Genomic DNA, 18,180 nt, shown 5'->3' with positions numbered 1-18,180 from the left:
ACTAATTCTAATTCACCTGGGGCAGAACTCATTTTCCATAGCTGTGGAAGCTATTTATTTTATTTTTAAAGTTAATCCAACTCTGCAATGAAGTAGCAATGGAAAAATCCCTTACCCTTTAGGAGCAGAAACTTTACTTATATGGCATAAGGGAATATAGCTTTAATATTGAATACACAAAACAAGCATTTTTGGTTTCCCATCTATTCAGCAGGATACTATGGCTATGGCACACCAGTAGCTGCTGTTCAAGGAGACTTTCAGGGAAACACCTGACAAGGCAGAGAATGCATTACTTAAAAGATCTTTCTTGTATCAAGCCAGGAAAAAGTATCACCTGCTGCAACAGAAGGGACCATGTCTCCACGTATTTGTGAGTTATGCTCTGAAGGTGAAAATAACTGAAGTGAGGAGAACGAGTGTGAAACCTGTGCAATACCACTTAAATCTTATTTAAAATCTAATTTCACCCTCAGTGACTACATTGCCTCAAAATAGTAATGCATGCCATTCACTTAGTCTCTCATTAAGTGCACTTTCAAAGACCAAGCGTATGTCATGTTATGCTTGATTGTGAGTCTTTTATGACCCAAAAGAAACCTAGACACTTTCTCAGCCTACAAGGCACCAGAGCACTCCTCTTTGTGTCATGCTGATGTCTTTTTCAAGCTTTGCTTTAACAGGTATTTGATGTTACTTCAATGCAAGAAGAAAAGATAAATCAGAAAATGGTTATTCAACTGAAGAACTTAAATGACCGGCATTATTGCTGAATTTAAAGTTATCCACTGATCTTATAAAGCTCTATTAGATTATCTGCATCAAAAATTATTTAATAGGTTAAAATATTATAATGCAAAACCTTGAAAAGATTCATTTCCCTGCCTTGTGAAAGGAATGAATGATGAACGGTGTGTTTATATATTGGCTTCTGTGGACTTTTAGCCAAATTGATATTTCAAAGCATGTTCAGTTTAAAACAAACCTGCATGAGGATTCTTTTATACACCAATAGCTAAGAAAAACATTATCCTGTGGAACATTATGAAAAATGTAACAGCAGTCATAATTGCAAGATCTGACAAAACCAAGTTTGAGCAGGAAACACTATTCCACAAACAAAAACATTACAAGCTGATTGACCTACTTTAAGTATGTATTATCGTAAGGAGGACCACCTATTACTCACATGCTGAAATTAATTTCCTTTGACCTTAACTCCAGAGTTGTTAAAAAAATTATTCTGTGAAAAAGCTACAAAATTAAATTTCAACTAAATTTATTACACACTATTAAAACTTTATAAAACTAGTGCTCTACCAGCCTGGTTGCTACTGAGAGAGCAAAATAGGATAACAGCCATGTAAGAATTCAGTCACCTAATTCTTAGTCAGAAGGTATAGTTATCTCTATGTATTATAACAGTTGTAATGACTAGATGGCATTATTGTCTTCCAGCTTTCCGTGATGTAAGTGCCTGAACGTGTCTGTCACCAATTATACCCTGATGTTGAATATTTATCCCTTTTTGGCTTGCAGACAAGATGACCTTTTGCTACTAACAGCTCTAGGCTCTCCGAATTCTATGTTTGAAGTAAATTCACTATTCCACCAACCAAAACAAAACTATGCTTGAGCTATGAATCACTGAGAGTGCTGTCTCAATTTCATGTAAATAATGCAACTGTACCTGGAAGCTGTCCATATAATTTCCAGCTTTTAAAGCTTATGAAATGTACCATACCAATCTGTCACAGTTTTATTTGAAGTCATGAAATACACTGCTGAAGTTTTGCTTTTGCTGTCTTGGCAAATCCTTTAAATTACACTCTATTTCAATCAAGCATTTCAAATGACATCATAGAAGTTTCCTGCATACATAAATTTTGCTGAGTGCCAATCAATGGCAAAGCAAAACCTCTTCAACACTGTTTGAAAGAGATACACACTTCAGTGAGTATTGATGTGGGTTTGGGATCTCATATATTCAGCTGAAAGGTAAGAGTATGCAGATGATACTTCAGTCTTAAAACATCTATGTAGTTTCGCATGTGTAAACTCTGTCAGCACATTCCATGGTAACATGGAGCAAGCTTTCTCACTGAAGAAGCAGTCTGTACGAGAGTGGTGCAGTATCTTTTGTTACCAGAATTTTAATGATTCTGGAAATAAAAACCATATGACAATATGTAATAAGTACTGGAGAATCAGGCTTGACTGGAGAGAGTTTTTTTGTTATTTATAAGAGCAGGCATCTCAGACTAGACCTGCTCAGACACCCTGAAATACCTAGTTTCTTTTGGCCTAATTCAAAGGTTTAACAAAGACTTTAAAATTACACAAACTGAGAGACAAGGAAATTCACCTACCTGTACCTATGAAAAATACAACAGAGATCAGTGCAGTCAAAAATGCCAGATGTTTCAGTAAACTCTCAAAGAGCACAACGAACACCGGGGGAAAAAAACTGCAAAAGGGTAAAGAAAACTACCTCTGCCTCTATCCAACAATAAACCAATATGAAATTATGAAAGGAGAAGTTTAGGATTTTCAGGACTTATGTCTGACTTCTTTGGAGGTCGTTGGTGACCAGTGCTTTTCACAGCACAAATGGGGAGAGTGCTGGACCCTTCTGGATCTGGATTGTATAGATTTGCTCTGATCCAAGAAAAATTCAGGCACTGTGTCCACCTTCTGCCGGTGTCTGCCAGAGATGAAGTTTGCCATCATGAAGTATTTAGATGGAGTAATCAAGAGCTGGCTGTAGATTATACATGTACTCCAACTGCCTAAAGGTAGAACTGAATGGTTGAGATGCATTGATGTTTTGGATTTGTAAGCCAGAAAGCTTTCCAGCTTTTTGATTCCATCTCAGCTGATACATAATCTACTCGGGTACCACGTTTCCAACAGCATTAGTTGCAAAGCAAAACCTCAGCTAAGCGAGTTATATATTGCTAGAACAATAACCTAGTGATCTCTTCAATGACATTAAAAATGCAGCAGAGAAAACAGAAAGGTCAGCAGCAAATTATTTACTTAAATAAGTAGACAAAGCTGTATTATTAATTATGAAAGCTGTATATTTTTAAAAATGCTTTAATGAAGCTATTTGTCACACTTTTTTTTAATAGAAAGAAAAGTATTTCGCAACTGAACTGCAATTGAAGCAGTTTCCATTTACTAGTTTAGATTTTTATTGTCCAAGAGAGAATTGTTTGGTTCAGTATCATATTCCTATTCTACTTACTCAGAATCTCATTAATAGATATATATCCTAATATTTAAGATATATTTCGAAAGAAGAAAGAAAAAGATATTTTTCTATACTGACACTATAGTGAAATTAACAAATATCTTTATAGAAATATTTTTTGCTGTATTGAAGCTTCCTGGTGGTAGACTGAAAAAGTGCATTCAATCCCAGTCCATTTTAACTGTCTCTAGCTAATTCTCTTGGGATCGTCAAACGGATTATTCCTTTGTCATATCCCTTTGTGACAGAAACCTCCCTCAAAATATCTTTTTCATGCATGTCTACTTTGGCATTTCCAAAAATCAAAACACTCACTTTAAACAATTTAAAAGACAATATTAATGTTCACGCAGGAAAGGGAAAGTGCCTTTTCAGAACATCTGAATATTAGATGTTCAGCCTGGGTTTCACTTACTTGGCAGTGATGGGACAATCTGTAGAATCAACCTACCATAAAAATAAAGGTTTCTGTTTGCTTCCTGCTCAGCTGTACTGGAAGTTATATAAACATGACAGGTTTTCTATTAAAATTCTTTGAACTGAGAAATAGACTGCTTGCCTCCACTGGAAAAAAAAATCAAAACACAACCACAAACCAAACACCAAAAAAACCCACTCACCCCACCCCCCAAAAAAATGACATTCCAGAATTCTAACATAGAATAGGATTAAGACTTTTGTTTGAGCTGGTGGTATGATGACTGAGGAGTGCAGGTAATTGTTCATGCGTTTGTACTAGTCACAAACACATGAGAAGCTGATTTATGAAGTTGAACTTTCTGACATTGTGGCACTATGTATAAATCTACTTCAGTTGTGATTGCTTTAAGATATTTTATTCATTTATTCCACCTAATGGAATATGATATCTGCTAATTTCAGATTAAACAGTTGCGTGATTGCTAGCATACAGCTGCAGGATGGTGAGTTTGAGTCTAGTCTTTCTACCCAGACATTCAATTTCTACTCAAGTATTTCTAGAAAAAATATGCACAGTTTAAACTTCAAGCGTACCTACAATCTGTTTAGTTTTAATGACATTGCTCACTCTGATTTTTAGAGTGAACTGTGTAGTCTTTCCAGGATTGGGCTGACATATGGATTTTCCATAACTACATTTGCATACCCCTACTGCAAGTAAGGTAGTTGGGAATTTTACAGAAGCATAATCTAGAGAAAACAAAATTGCTCTCTTTTGAAATCTAATTTGGATTGTGTGATCTAGTATTTTTGTCTAAGAGAAGGGGACTTTACTTTTAACCTATGGGATAATTTAGAAAACTAGAATTTTACAGAGAAAATAGTATTTACTATTAAAATTAACATATTTTACACTAGCATTATGGGATACAACAACCATGTCTGGTTTGTGATCAGATTTAAAACGTCAATTGAGATTCAAAGCTTGTCCACACGGTCTACATCAGTGTTTTGCCAAGATAGCTGTGCTGTGTGAAATCACAGTTAGCCAGCAGTTCCCTGGAGCTGAAAGTTACACCCTTTGGGCCAATTTAGGTTATCCATTTGAGACAATCATTTAAACTATACTAGCAAAGGAACACTGCATCTCCACAGAGAAAAGCTGCCAATATATTCTACAAGTGTAAGCATAACAGAAAAGCCTTTTAAAGTGTAGACTGTCATTAAATCTATCTTCTGCCTTAAGCAAATCTCTCCATAGCAAAATCTTGTTACTGTCTTTTACAAAATTCCTTTGCTCTGCTTCAAGACATGATCCTCAATCAGACTAAGGAGCTCATGAAGTTGGATTAGTTGATTTAATCCTAAATTAATAACTTCTGATTATTATTAACCAACTTTCTTAATTTCCAAACCATGGCAAGGAGATACTCCGAGAGCAACTTTTAGGTGTTCTCTCTGTGCCCTTTTTCCTGATCCAGATATTGTAAAGCTCGAGCCATATGTTTTCATTCTCTCAAAGAACCAGTCTATTTATATTTCTCTAAACTCTTGTTCTGATTTTTTTTTTCCCTGAATATAGTCTTGACTTTTTCAACCCCTGCATTGTTGTGTGACCTCAGGTAATGGGACAATGTAAGGGCATCTTCACTGTAGCTACGAATTTTTATTTCTTTAGATGAAATGTGAAGAAGCACGTCCTGGTCACCATTTCTTGCCAGTTCAGATACTTAAACAATCAGATGAAAGCACCCCCCTGTTTTGTCGTGACTCAGCAGAAATGCCAAGGCTCCCACTGACCTTTCAGCTAAAACATACCAATCAGTTGTTCACATTTCATTTATGAAGTTTGAATAGAGGTGATATAATCTATTTTTACTAAGTCCAGATGTAGTATTATTTATGGCAGTGATGCAAATGTATAATATAATATCAACATCAAGACATTTCATAAGCAACAGCGTTCCGTGAGGGCATTGTTACTAATACAGACAAACTAGGTGCAACTGCACACAGTAGCCTCTGCAACAGCATCATATAACCAGGAATGTTTGCTGTGTTTACCCACTAGAACTGTGTCTAGGGGTGAGATATGCCAAAGGAAAGCAAAATTTTCTGCAGTCTCTAATTATTAATATAACTGAGTCTAAAAGTTTATGAACTAATGTGAGTTTATAAACTTGTCTTTAATTATAATTTTTATTATAATTTTGTTTCTTTTTATTTATTTTTTATTTTTAATTGTATATATTTATAAATTTAATTATAAACTTATATGAGAAGAAGCAATCATAAGGTTTTACCTTTTTTTTTCCCCCTTTTCTTCTCCAAGATAGCCCCTAGTAGTATCACAGAACAGCTAGCATGGCCGATAATTATAACAGATTCTATCTTATCAGGTTTTGCTGGTCTCTATTTAATGCTGATTTTCCATTCTTCAAAAAGGTTGCCTGAAACTTTTCCATCCAGCTCTTCCACGGCACAGTAACAATCCATAATACATTCCACCATTCCCAAAATGAAAGCAACTACAGTGACTGTTTCTGGCTACATCTTGTAATTCAGGCATTTCCTACATGATCTATTTTTAACCTTTTTAGTCTTTTCCTTGTTATCTGACATGTAGAAAATGTTCTGTCTGAATCCTATCATAATAAAATAAGTTTAGCCAGCAGTTACCTCTTCATTATCTTGTCCCCACACCACTAGCACAATCAAGCCACACTTAATTAAAATGTTATGTTTACTCTTGCTCACAGGGATCTGCAAAACGTACCCTGTGGTTGCTCTAAGCATAATACAAGGTCACCGATGCTTGCAGCTTTTCTCATGATTATCTGCCAGGAAAAAGTCATTTTTTGCTTGCGCTGTCAACAGTCTACAGCAACTAACTAGCCCATAATAAACTTTGACTTCTGCTAAAGAGTAAATCAGCAATGAGCAAACTCTGCTGTAAATATCCTGTTTTCTAGGACAAAAACCATGGTAAATGTGATGCAGTATATTACATATTATGATTAGAACTGGGTTTTAATCTCTCTCTCTAAACAACAGGCATTTGATCCTGCAAACCCTGAACTGTCTGGCATCTGAGCCTAGAAAATCTCTTTTGCAAACAATGAACCACAGGATAATATTGTTCACCTTACTAACTGCTCACTAATAGAAGGCAAAATCTTCAGAACAACTTCATCTCTGGCATAAATGCCCTGAAACACTTATGAGTAAAACATACTAATAAACAAAATTACTTGGTATATGAATAGTAAGAAATATACTTAAAAACATTTGAGGCACCAGAAAGCTCTCAAAGGAAGCAACACACATTCAGGAAGGACAGCAAACAAGACAAAATGTAATTAATTATTTCTACTTCTGTCCTGAATTGCTTAGTGACAGGCGTTGGAGCTCATGAGTAGAGATGCTTAAATACAATTGTCTGAAACAAAATAACAAATACACACTTGTTTTCTGGTGCATATATATTTCTGATGGAAAGCTGGGTAAGGATCATTAACACTATTGTTTCTTAAAACATTAATTAAATCTCTTAGTGATAATCAGACCCTATCCTCAGCTCATTAAAGCTGCCTTAAAGACAGCAATCTTGTTTGCTCTGGATTATGCTTCCTTAAAATTCCCAGCTACCTTACTTGCAAGCGTAGTTCTGAAACACCCGCGTCAGCCCAATCCTGGAAAGATGACACAGTTCACTGTAAAAATTCAAGTGAGTGAGCAGGGAACTTAGTCTAAGACTGCCAGCAGAGCTTTGTTCTTTATGCAGACCTTTGATTCAATTTTGCTTTAGACAAAAACACTGTCTTCTGTAGGTCTCAGTGCTACAAAGACAGTGTTACTATCTGCTCTCTTCATTCCATTCACACCTTGAGTGGCTTGGATTTTGTAGAGCATCCTCCTGTTAGCAGGTGAACCCCAATTAAATTATTTTATAGATAAAATGTAAGGAACAGAACTCTCTAACAAACTATAGAATCATTTAGGTTGGAAAAGTGTTTTTAACATTGAGTCCAACCATCCACCATTAAACCATGTCCCTAAGCGTCACACCTACATGTCTTTTAAATACCTCCACAGATGGCAACTTCATCACCTCCCTGGGCAGCCTATTCCAATGCTTGACCACCCTTTCAGTGAAGAATTTTTTCCTAATATCCTCTGGTGTAATTTGAGGCCATTTCCTTGTGTCCTACTGCTTGTTACTTGGGAAACTGACACCCACCTTGCTACAACCTCCTTTCAGGCAGCTGTAGAGAGCGAGAAGGTCCCCTCTGAACCTCCTTTTCTAAGGAAATTCCCTTCACCACTTCTTATGAGACTTGTGCTCCAGGCCCTTCACCAGCTTCATTGCCCTTCTCTGGACACCCTCCAGCACCTCAATGTCCCTCTTGTAGCGAGGGGCCCCAAACTGAACTCAGGATTTGGGGTGTGGCCTCACCAGTGCTGAGTACAGGGGGACAATCCCTTCCCCTTGTCCTGCTGGCCATACCGTTTCTGATACGAGCCAGGATACTGTTGGCCTTCTTGGCCACACTGCCAGCTTCTATTCAGCCAGCTGTTGACCAACACCCCCAGGTCCTTTTCCATCAGGCAGCTTCTTGGGCACTCATCCCCAAGCCTGTAGCATTGCGTGGAGTTGTTGTGACTGAAGTGCAGGACCCAGAACTTCTTGTTGATCCTCATACAATTGGCTTTGGTCCATCACTCCAGCCTATCCAGATTCCTCTATAGAGCTTTCCTACCCAATTGCCACCCAACTCAGTGTTGTCTGCAAACTTACTGAGGGTGCACTCAATCCCCTTGTCCAGATCAGTGGTAAAAATATTAAATAGAACCAGACCCAATATTGAGTGCTGGGGATCATGACCTGTGACCAGTCGCCGACTGGATTTAACTCCATTCACCACCACTCTTCGGGCTTGGCCATCCAGCTGTTTTTTTACCCAGCAAACACAACCTCCATCCAAGCCATGAGCCACCAGTTTCTCCAGAAGAATGCTGTAGGAAATGATGTCAAAGGCTTTACTAAAGTCTAGGTATCCCTATCTTATCGAAGCCATGTACATCTTTGATTTGACCTCTTGTTCTTTGTTTTCCTTTTATCTTACCACCTTACCTGAAATCTCCTGTCTCTTTCCTTTTACCTTGCTACTTCATCTTTCCCTGGCTATATTCTACTATCTGAATAGTCCTTCTTGTACCTAATGCCTTACAACTTTTAGAAGATTTTTTACTTAACAGTTTTATGTACTATCATGAATGTATTTTACTCTATAGCTGTTTATTTGTGAGACAGTCCATAAAACTGTTAGTGCTCATCCATTTACAGCAAATACTTTTCAAACAGTATATTTTAAATATCCTACTTCAACATATTTCCTTGCCTGAGTATTAAAATCAGTCTGTTTAAATTCACTGACTGAGCATTTCAGAAGTCAATGCATGACATTAGCTGTCTTCATGTCAAATGTTTATAAGAGACACCCTGACTATTGTGACTTTTCAGTGCAGTTCTTCAAAATATGATGCTTCTCCAGAATATCCATGTAAAAGACAAAAAAACCCAACCACTTTAAAAAAACAGCCCACTAATGACTGGAAAATATTTGCTGGTGCTTGATTTGGCTACAAATTCAAAGTGATAATTATAGTTTAGTTTATTCTCTCTCTAATCACTCAACCTATTATTTACAAGTAGGATTTAGCAGTGTTGGTGAGGAAGATGAGAGAAAGAAGAAGGGGTTGTGTAGACAGTTAAATATAAATAAGAAATGTTTTAATCCAAGTTGTCATTTCAATTTCTTCACTAAAACCAGAATCAAAACATTTCAGTGATCTTGAAAAGGCATTGTAACGCTTCAAAGAGGTTTCTGTGCCTCTGACTACCTCTTCTATAATGCACACCCCCTTATCTTTAGGTGAAGTGACACAATATAGTATGAAACTACTATAGCTGAGACTCGTCATGAAAGAGAAATTCTGGGTAAGGAACTCATTTTACTGAAGAAATAAAAATCACTTGAATTATAGCTCCTACCAGGCAACAGAATGACATTTCTGTCCCATTCTTCAATGAAGAATTGAAAATTTTCACAGAAAACGAACAACACTTATAAACATTTTGGCAGATATTTTCCAAATATAGACATATGATCTACTTCATTAACTATCCTAGTTTCTAGGTATAGAGCTGTTCTTTAACACCACTGATACATTTTGGCTTGCAATACTCACATTGTCAACATCCTCTTTCACCAAACCTCTTCCCAAATAGTAGTATACAAATTCTCCTGTCCTCTAGTATTTAAAAAAACCCCAACAACCCAAACATTAATAAAAAGCCACTAAAACAGAATTCCAAAATGTTAATCAAATCTTCACTGAATTTAGACTTTCTTACACAGTGAAGCATGTGATAAAATTCAAAACTTACTGAAAATTAGAATTTCATATTCTCTCTTTATCATATTCCTGTTATATCTAATATCAGTAGCATGAAAAAGAATGCAGACTACATGAGCCCTATTTAATCCACTTCAAATTAACTGCAGCACATATAACATGACTTTACTACAGAATAGTTCTAAGGTTATCATCATCGATCTTGCCTGAGATGTTCTTTTAAAGAATTACTTGTCATTCTCTCTACAGATTTTGAAAATGAAGCTCATTCAGTCTGTGAATACATCTCTGTGCATGTTAATGTTAGATATCAATTATTTGTACAACTTCCTTTTAATCAGAACAGCTTTAATTCCCTCGTGACATATCATACTAATCTACACCCAAATTACCAAAACATTCAAAGAGCAATAGTTCACCTTTAGTGTAGGAAGCAGATTTTCCACCTTATAAAATTACACCAATAAATCAATTTTAGTACATGCTCTGTATCATGCAACCTGCCCCAGCCCCAGATTCTATGTTATAATAATGCCTGGGGCCACAGGGCTAGATGTGATTTTTTTGGATGAAATGGTATCCTGTTCAGACTGTATCAGCACCAATACCTGTGTCCTGTGCAAAAAGACTTTTTGTAAGATTATTTAATATGTAGTTTATGCTCACTGAAAAATGACATATTTGTATATTGGAAGAACTGTGTTCAAAGAAAAGCAGAGCATTTCCCCTTCAAAACAAAAACAGGGAAGTGTTTTCAATATAAGTCATACCAGAACTTAGTAACACGTGTTTAACTTTCATAATGCTAATAGTAACCAGTATTGCCTATGTTAATTGTTCTAAAATGCTGAATGAATAATTTTCAGTTAACTTCGCATAAGATAAATCACAATTTTTATTGCTAACTTTTTTAAAATGGGAATGGTCAGTAGAATATAAGTTATTAAGTATATTTCATTGATATGATGGGATTATAAATAGTTGCATTATAACCCCCCTTTATAACTTTTGCAAACACACACCATTTCCTAGACAAGTTTGCCAAAGCAAAAATAATGCAAAATCTGTTTTAACATTTTAGAATTCTAATGGTATATTATCTTAGAGTGCCACTGCACAAGCCACTGGAATTTGGAGCTGGGAGTACCGTTATTCATACTGAAAGCTGTCACTGCTTCCTTCCACCTGGGCAAGTCTTATGAGCCAGCCGTCACGACAGACTGGTATCTGTCCCAGAGCTAGGACTTGACATCAGGAGAAAGCAAGTTATTCATGGGCAGGTTTATAATCTGACACTCACACAAGCAACTAAACTGGCAAAAGTGAAGTTAGTGCTGAATTCTTTAATGACAATCCCATTCTCTTCCACTTTGATAACAAAAGCCACCGGAAAAAGTACATCTACAGTCCAGATCATCCTCAACCCAGATCTTCTACATAACAGACACCCCAGATTCTTCTGTGGCACCCCATGCTGAGCAGTAAACCCAGAAGCGTCCCTCCCCACGCCTGCCTCCATACAGAGTGAAGGTTTCACCACAGTAGTCCATCTCTGTTATACAGTGAAGGTTCTGAGAAACTTTCATCCAAAAATGAGAACAAACATCAAAAAGAACTGTGGAAACATCAGAGATGCTTTTGTATTAATTGTAGTAGATTTCTAACAATTTCTATTAATTTATGTAGAAGTAAAAGGCATACTACATTGTAAACACCAAAATAATCCAAGAAAATATTAACTTAAAGTGTATTACATTAATATAGAATGAACAGATTTAAAAAACATGAGACATCCATCTACTATTTAGAGATTAGATTATCTGCAAGATATCAGAATAAATTTATGAGGGGCATCTGCATTCTTAGGTCACTATTTTTCTCACAATTTCCTAAAATGTTTTCGATGTGTAACTTCTTGGCAAATTATTTTCTTCATTTCTCAGTCATGCACCTTTCTTAAAATCTTAAATAGATCTTTTTGAGTTCTTCTTCCTTAGATTCCATTCACCTACAAAACAGATGCTGTGGGGGTTTTTTTGTCTCATCTATACACATTATTCACCAGCACTGCACAAAACACTGTTGTTTCTTTGACACTGCATCTCAACAAATGGATTAAATGAGCTGTGAATATCAGCATTTAACCAATAAAAAGAGATCTTCATTTATTTAAAAAGTATCAAATCTGCTTCATCTAAAAGGCTATTCAGGTCAGCTATGATATTAGAAGACAACCGAACCACACTTAACGCTACTTAAAGGATGTGAACAGGCTAAAAGAAAAATTAAACCACGGCCATTAAAATTTAATTTGACTTAGTGAAGCCATTAACATTTTGGTTTTATGCAGTAGCAAGCATTCTAAAAATATTGCCATACAATTCAGAAACCCTGAATTGTCAAATGGCTGACCCTTATGCACCAAAAATGACTGAAAATGACCTTAAAGGGCAAATCAGAAAAAAAGCGAGAGGAGAAAAATTTCTTTGAATACCATTATTAAATGTCATTCTGTTTTCTTCATATATACTCTTCATGTATATAAATGTGTGTGGGTTTAGTGTATACTCACATACATATACATCCATAAATTATCTGCTTACAGAAAATTTCTCACTTATTCTGTCTCACTTGTATTTTATAGCTGATGTTTTTAAATTTTGCATCTTACCACATCTTTCGACAAGATTCTCTGTAACAGGGCATTTCTGCCTCTGATAATGGTCAGACTGACCTATCAGCCCAAGATTATCTGGCAACTTTCTCTCATACACTCTTCTAAAATAGATTTTCATAGGGAAAGGCAACCAACTTACAATTTGTGGTCAAAACCAGTTAGAGTCCTGTGAATTTCAGTTTTGTTATTACACCAGAAATAGATGCATCTTTACTAGAAACAGTTGCATTTTTTTTCTATTAATTTCAGGCTGTGGTTTTTGTTTTAACATTGACTATTATTTGGATATCAAATGAACAAAACATTCCTTTTATGTGAACTGTAAAGAAATCATCTGTCTTTAAGACAATACCTTATCCTAGTTCTATTAATGTACTTGTGATATGTTGTTTTGCCTCTACAAGTTAGCCTTTGTAATTTGAAAAATCCCACTGCAAGTATTCCTTGTACTTGTATAATGACAGATATTGTAAATAGCCCAAAGCAGTCATCACTCCAGTAATTTTAAAGAATTTAGCCAGTTTCATATGAAAACTTTGTCTAGAATTAAAATGGTAACAAAACCTGATCATGTATCAGTACATAACCAAAATTTCAGATTGACTGACAAGGAAATACATGACCCCTAGTTTTGCTTTTCATTCTCATTTTTTCCAATTCAGTATATAAAAAAATAAATTAACATTAATACAGAAGGCTTTGTTGTAATAGTTCTAATATAATACAGTCTGGGGTTTCATATTTTGCTGTATTAACATTACTTGTATCACTCTGGCTTGCTTACTGGTTGTCATCATTAGTGTTGATAGGACACAGAAAAGGCTATTCACTGTTAAGGCTGTTGGAAATGCATTCCAGGAGGCGTAGGTTTTATGGAAACAGTAAGGCTAAGCCAAAGAGTTTCTGGCTCTACATGTACAGTGTAAAACTTCTACCTTCATAGAAATCAGCGGCATTGCCACCTCCACCCTGGACCCATATTTGAAGTAGCCTCAGAGAGAAGTATATAACCAAAACCAGCATCCTTCTAATGAGAAGATAAACCTGTGAAAGTGGTAAACATTTGAATAGAGTAAGGCATTTAAAAAGTCTTGAATCAACAAGTTTTTGAAAGAATATGCTGTGCTGGGTACTCAACTGTTTCATGGATTCTTACAAAGTTCTTTTTGTCCGTGACTTACAGATACCTTATTCATCAGCTCCTACTTCACAATTCATCATGGCTAATAATAGATGAAATGAGTGGAAAAATAATCAAAGCTCTAATGACAAGAGGAAGTATCTGAATTACTCCAATAGATTATCCTGTAGATTGACTTGGCTAGCCATTAATTTGGATAAAAATGATTTTCTCCTTTCTCAACTTATTTTTTAATGGATTACATAAAATTAGAAGCAGAAACACTATAGTGATGACCTCTGTTCTTTCGTAGTTGTAGTTCCTCTAACTCTTGCCACAGAATAGTTTTGTTCACAGCATCCCAATACCTCAAGGTCAAACACTTCTAAACTTAAGGAGTTCAGTAAGGTAAAGCTGTTTTACTAAGCTTTAAGACCAACAAGATCAGATTAGAACATCTCTGGGCTAAAACCCTCAATCCAAAGTGGACTATAGTTTATCAGAGGCAAAGCTGTGCTCATGAATGATATCCAAACAGTCTCTCCAGTTTGTTGCTGGAAGAATTGTTAGATTCTTCTAGGATCTGCTCAAATTAGAGTGTGTGCAAACTACTGTATCAGCTCAAATGTTCAGTGAGCAGCTTGCCTCACAGCTCCTTTACAGTAGATTTCTCCCTGACAAAATGAAATAGCAGAAGATAAAAGTTTACTTCTTATAACAGCAGTGGAAGAAAGTGAGAAAAAAATTACATATTTGGACTTGAGCAGCTGGGTACAGCTTATATCTTCTCTTATTATAGCCTGTGTTTTGCAATAAAAAAAGCATAGAAATAAATATATCTAAGAATAGTGTAAATGCAGAGATAAACTATAATGACAAACTGTGAGTAGAATAAGGAACCTCTGCTTAGGAGTTTGTCTAAAAACTAAATGAAAGAAACCTTTGCTATATTACTTATATTAGTTTGAAGTCTGGCGCTATTTTAATCCTATATCTGAGCAGAAAGAAAACAGTTTGCGTAATAGGACTTCAAATACATTTCTCAGAACCTAACAAAGATTTGGTGTCATGTCAGGTGTTCTACCCTCATTGTAGAGCCTCTACAGCCTGCTAAAAGCTACTTTTATTAGGAGTATCCAATATGAAAAGGTCAAATAGAGCTTTTTATCAGGATTTATAAATAAATTCAGTCAGAGGCACACAACTAGCTCAGTTAAACAAACCACAAAGTCTTGAGTATATACCAAGAGCTTGGGAAGTGTAATATTCTTCATATATTTGATCTCACATCCTCTCATTCATGAGCATGTGTCAATATAGCTAGATAATTGTGATTCCAGATGTGTTATAGAAGTCTCATTTCTGAAATGAAGGTGCCACAATAACATTAGTTATTCATCCATGTGTAAGCCTGTAAAATAATCACTGGAAGCATTTCTTCCTCCCAGCTACTTCATTTTACTTTACCTCTGAGATTGAAAGGAGGGATATTTTAAAGTATTTTCTTGATACACAACAGGAAAGTCCAAAGTCCTGTCCCAGGTCATTCCTTTATGCACTCCTTTGCCTTCTAGGAAATGTCACTGCTCACAGGAAATTTTTGCATTGTAATATACAAAAGCAGGGCAGTGTTGCATGACAAACACTGACCCTGTCCTTTGCTCTCTTCATTGCTTTTCTATTAGCAATCCTTATCTTCAGATGTTACAGAGCCTCAAATCCCAATTTCTAAAAGATAACATAAAATTCAAGCAAGGAGATAGTGACCTCCAACTAGGCTCCTGTTAGAACAGAATTCAATAATAAGAGAGTCTGAGACAAAGCTTTGCTGAAGACTGATCCAGGATGGAGGAATTAGCCTCCCATCAAGACAAATAATGCACAATAGGTGCTAATTATTCTGCTCAATGCATTGCCCAAGACACTTGGACACCTTCTTAAGAACTGCAGTATGAAAACTTACCTAAAACAAAGTGTCTCCTTAGCCTACTTTATTTTAAGGCAAAGATGGGAGAAACTAACAAAAAGTGTGCCTAAGTAAATACCATTTTAGAAAGTCAAAACTGAAGTTGTACTAATATCTACATAATTTCTAAAAAGTAAGGCCTATTGATGATATAGTAACTATGTACTCACATAACAGCAATACAATCCTGCTGCTGCAGAGCTAACCACAACTATTTCTGTGCTACATGGAACACAACAAAACTGAAATCTAATTTTTAAATTACTTCTGAATCATATGGACAAAGCACACAAAGGCTAACAGCCATGCTGGAAATGCCATTAATGAACATGATGATTTATTCTTATTATTGTATTTAATTCTTATTCCAGATCCCTTTTTGAACTTCTCCAGTCAAATCTGGGTTTTGTGGGTGAGTGTATTAAGAGAAGAATAACCAGGAAAGAGACTGAAGTCATAAGCTACGTATAGTATATAATGCTTCCTGTAATATTTTTGCTTTTAGGAACCCCTCAGTCTAGATCATTCCTTGTGAAAAAAACAAGTATCAGCAGCTAAATCAAGTTAGCAAAAACCCAGGATCTTGCAGTATGTGGTGACAATGATGACAACAACCTTTTCTTGAAGTTACTGTGAAGCCACATCCTAACACAGAGCTACAGGAAAAAGGGGGGAAACTCCTCCAGTTTCACTGCCGTGAAACCTAGTGTGTAGTCCTCTGTTACTTGTCATTACTAACAATCCTGCAATACTAACATTATTAACAACAGCGTTAACACATTGCTAATAGGAATCAAATTTTCTGTAACATACAGTAATATATACAAGATGAGATAATGCTGTTTACTACCAAAAAAAACCTTAATTCTCTTTGTAGAATAAAATTACATTTTTAATAACCAGGAAAAAAAATTATCAGGTGTTCAATTTAACTCTCATTTATAAGTGACAATGTACATTAGCCTAAACCACACTCCTGCCTTCGATACAAGTACACAGTACTAATCAGGGATGTTGCACACTAAAATAGTTTCTTTTTCCCCCATCCCAGGGCATCTCTTTACCTCAGTGTTGGAAGGGAAACTTCACCCTCAGTGACTTTTGTAATTTGTAATATAAGATGTTATTCCTTGCCTGAGAATTTGTCTCCTTAGCTTTAAGAACAGTCTTAAATCTCAGCAATTCAAAGAGAGGCTAAGCACTGAAAATAATGCCATGCCAATTCTTGATTCAAAAAGACTGCATGGCAAATTCAGTCTTTCTGATAACATCGTTCATGGTGTGCTTTATATTGCATTATCAGCATCTTCAATACTTCCTTCTCTACAGTCAAGCTGATAGACCTCACTAGATAGACAACAAACTGCATTCCACACTATGTGGGTGTGATTTATTTCATAACTACAATTGTCCTACTTCTATATTTCCATGTATCTCAGCGTTGTATTTTCTGTTGCAAAATGGCTCAGGTAAGCATCAGAAAAAGATTTTTTTAAAAGGGAAAAAAGTCCCCCAGCCTCTCATACAAAACTATACCAACTTCAGTTGTATAACAAGGACCATGTTTTCCAGGCGGTTAGCTAAGTGTTTCTATAGGAGAGTACCAAAAAATTAATCCGGACTTCATTAACTTATTCCCTTTTGCTCCTGAATGATTTCATATTAGGGAGATACTGCAAGGTTGCCATCATGACCCTTTATTTCAGTTACTTTTAGGTCTTTTTTTCCTTTATGGATTCAGATAGCTGAAAAGAGTTGCCTTCAACCAAATGTAGTATTATTGCCACTTCCAACTAAAAACACAAGGAAAGCACTTCTGATTATAGATATTTTATGAGCTATTGTTTCATGAAGACAGGCTGAAAGATGAAAGAATCAGAAAGAAAAGGCATCAAGGAAGTAGCAGACACTGAGGTCTGCTTCAGTAACATGACCTTTGGGAAGAAGTAAAAGAAAGAATTTGGGGGCTAAGCTAAAAGTACAGAATGTTACAGGTGAAGAGGAAATAAATTGTACACAACTGGTCAGAGAAACAGGCATTGGTATATTCGCAGTAAGATTGCATCAGCTTTTCCAATTTTCATGCCTTACTCTAACAACTTGTAAGTCTGGTATTTTGATTAAACCATACAGAAGCAAAGTAGTAATTTGATTTTCACTTCCTGTCTATGGCCTTTTTTCCCCCCTGAGTCCTCCACCATTCAGAATTAGAAATACACAAATAGGAGTCTCCAGTACTACATAATCTGCAAACAGATTGGCTTAATCCAGCTATTTTAACACAAGCAGTGACCACTGTCCTAACACAGTCTCCAGGCTAT

The 18,180-nt window shown here is 36.0% G+C and overlaps 1 protein-coding gene across 5 annotated transcripts in view; it reads right to left on the bottom strand.

Annotated features, from left to right (window-relative positions):
- DNTT (DNA nucleotidylexotransferase) overlaps positions 1-18,180 on the bottom strand; it is a 107,648-nt gene that overhangs the window by 47,025 nt on the left and 42,443 nt on the right. The gene's annotated exons all lie outside the window — the stretch shown is intronic.

The sequence above is a fragment of the Falco punctatus genome, assembly GCF_963210335.1.
Source record: "Falco punctatus genome assembly, chromosome: 9".
NCBI classification, from domain to species: Eukaryota; Metazoa; Chordata; class Aves; order Falconiformes; family Falconidae; genus Falco; species Falco punctatus.
This window is presented reverse-complemented; position numbering and strand designations above follow the sequence as displayed.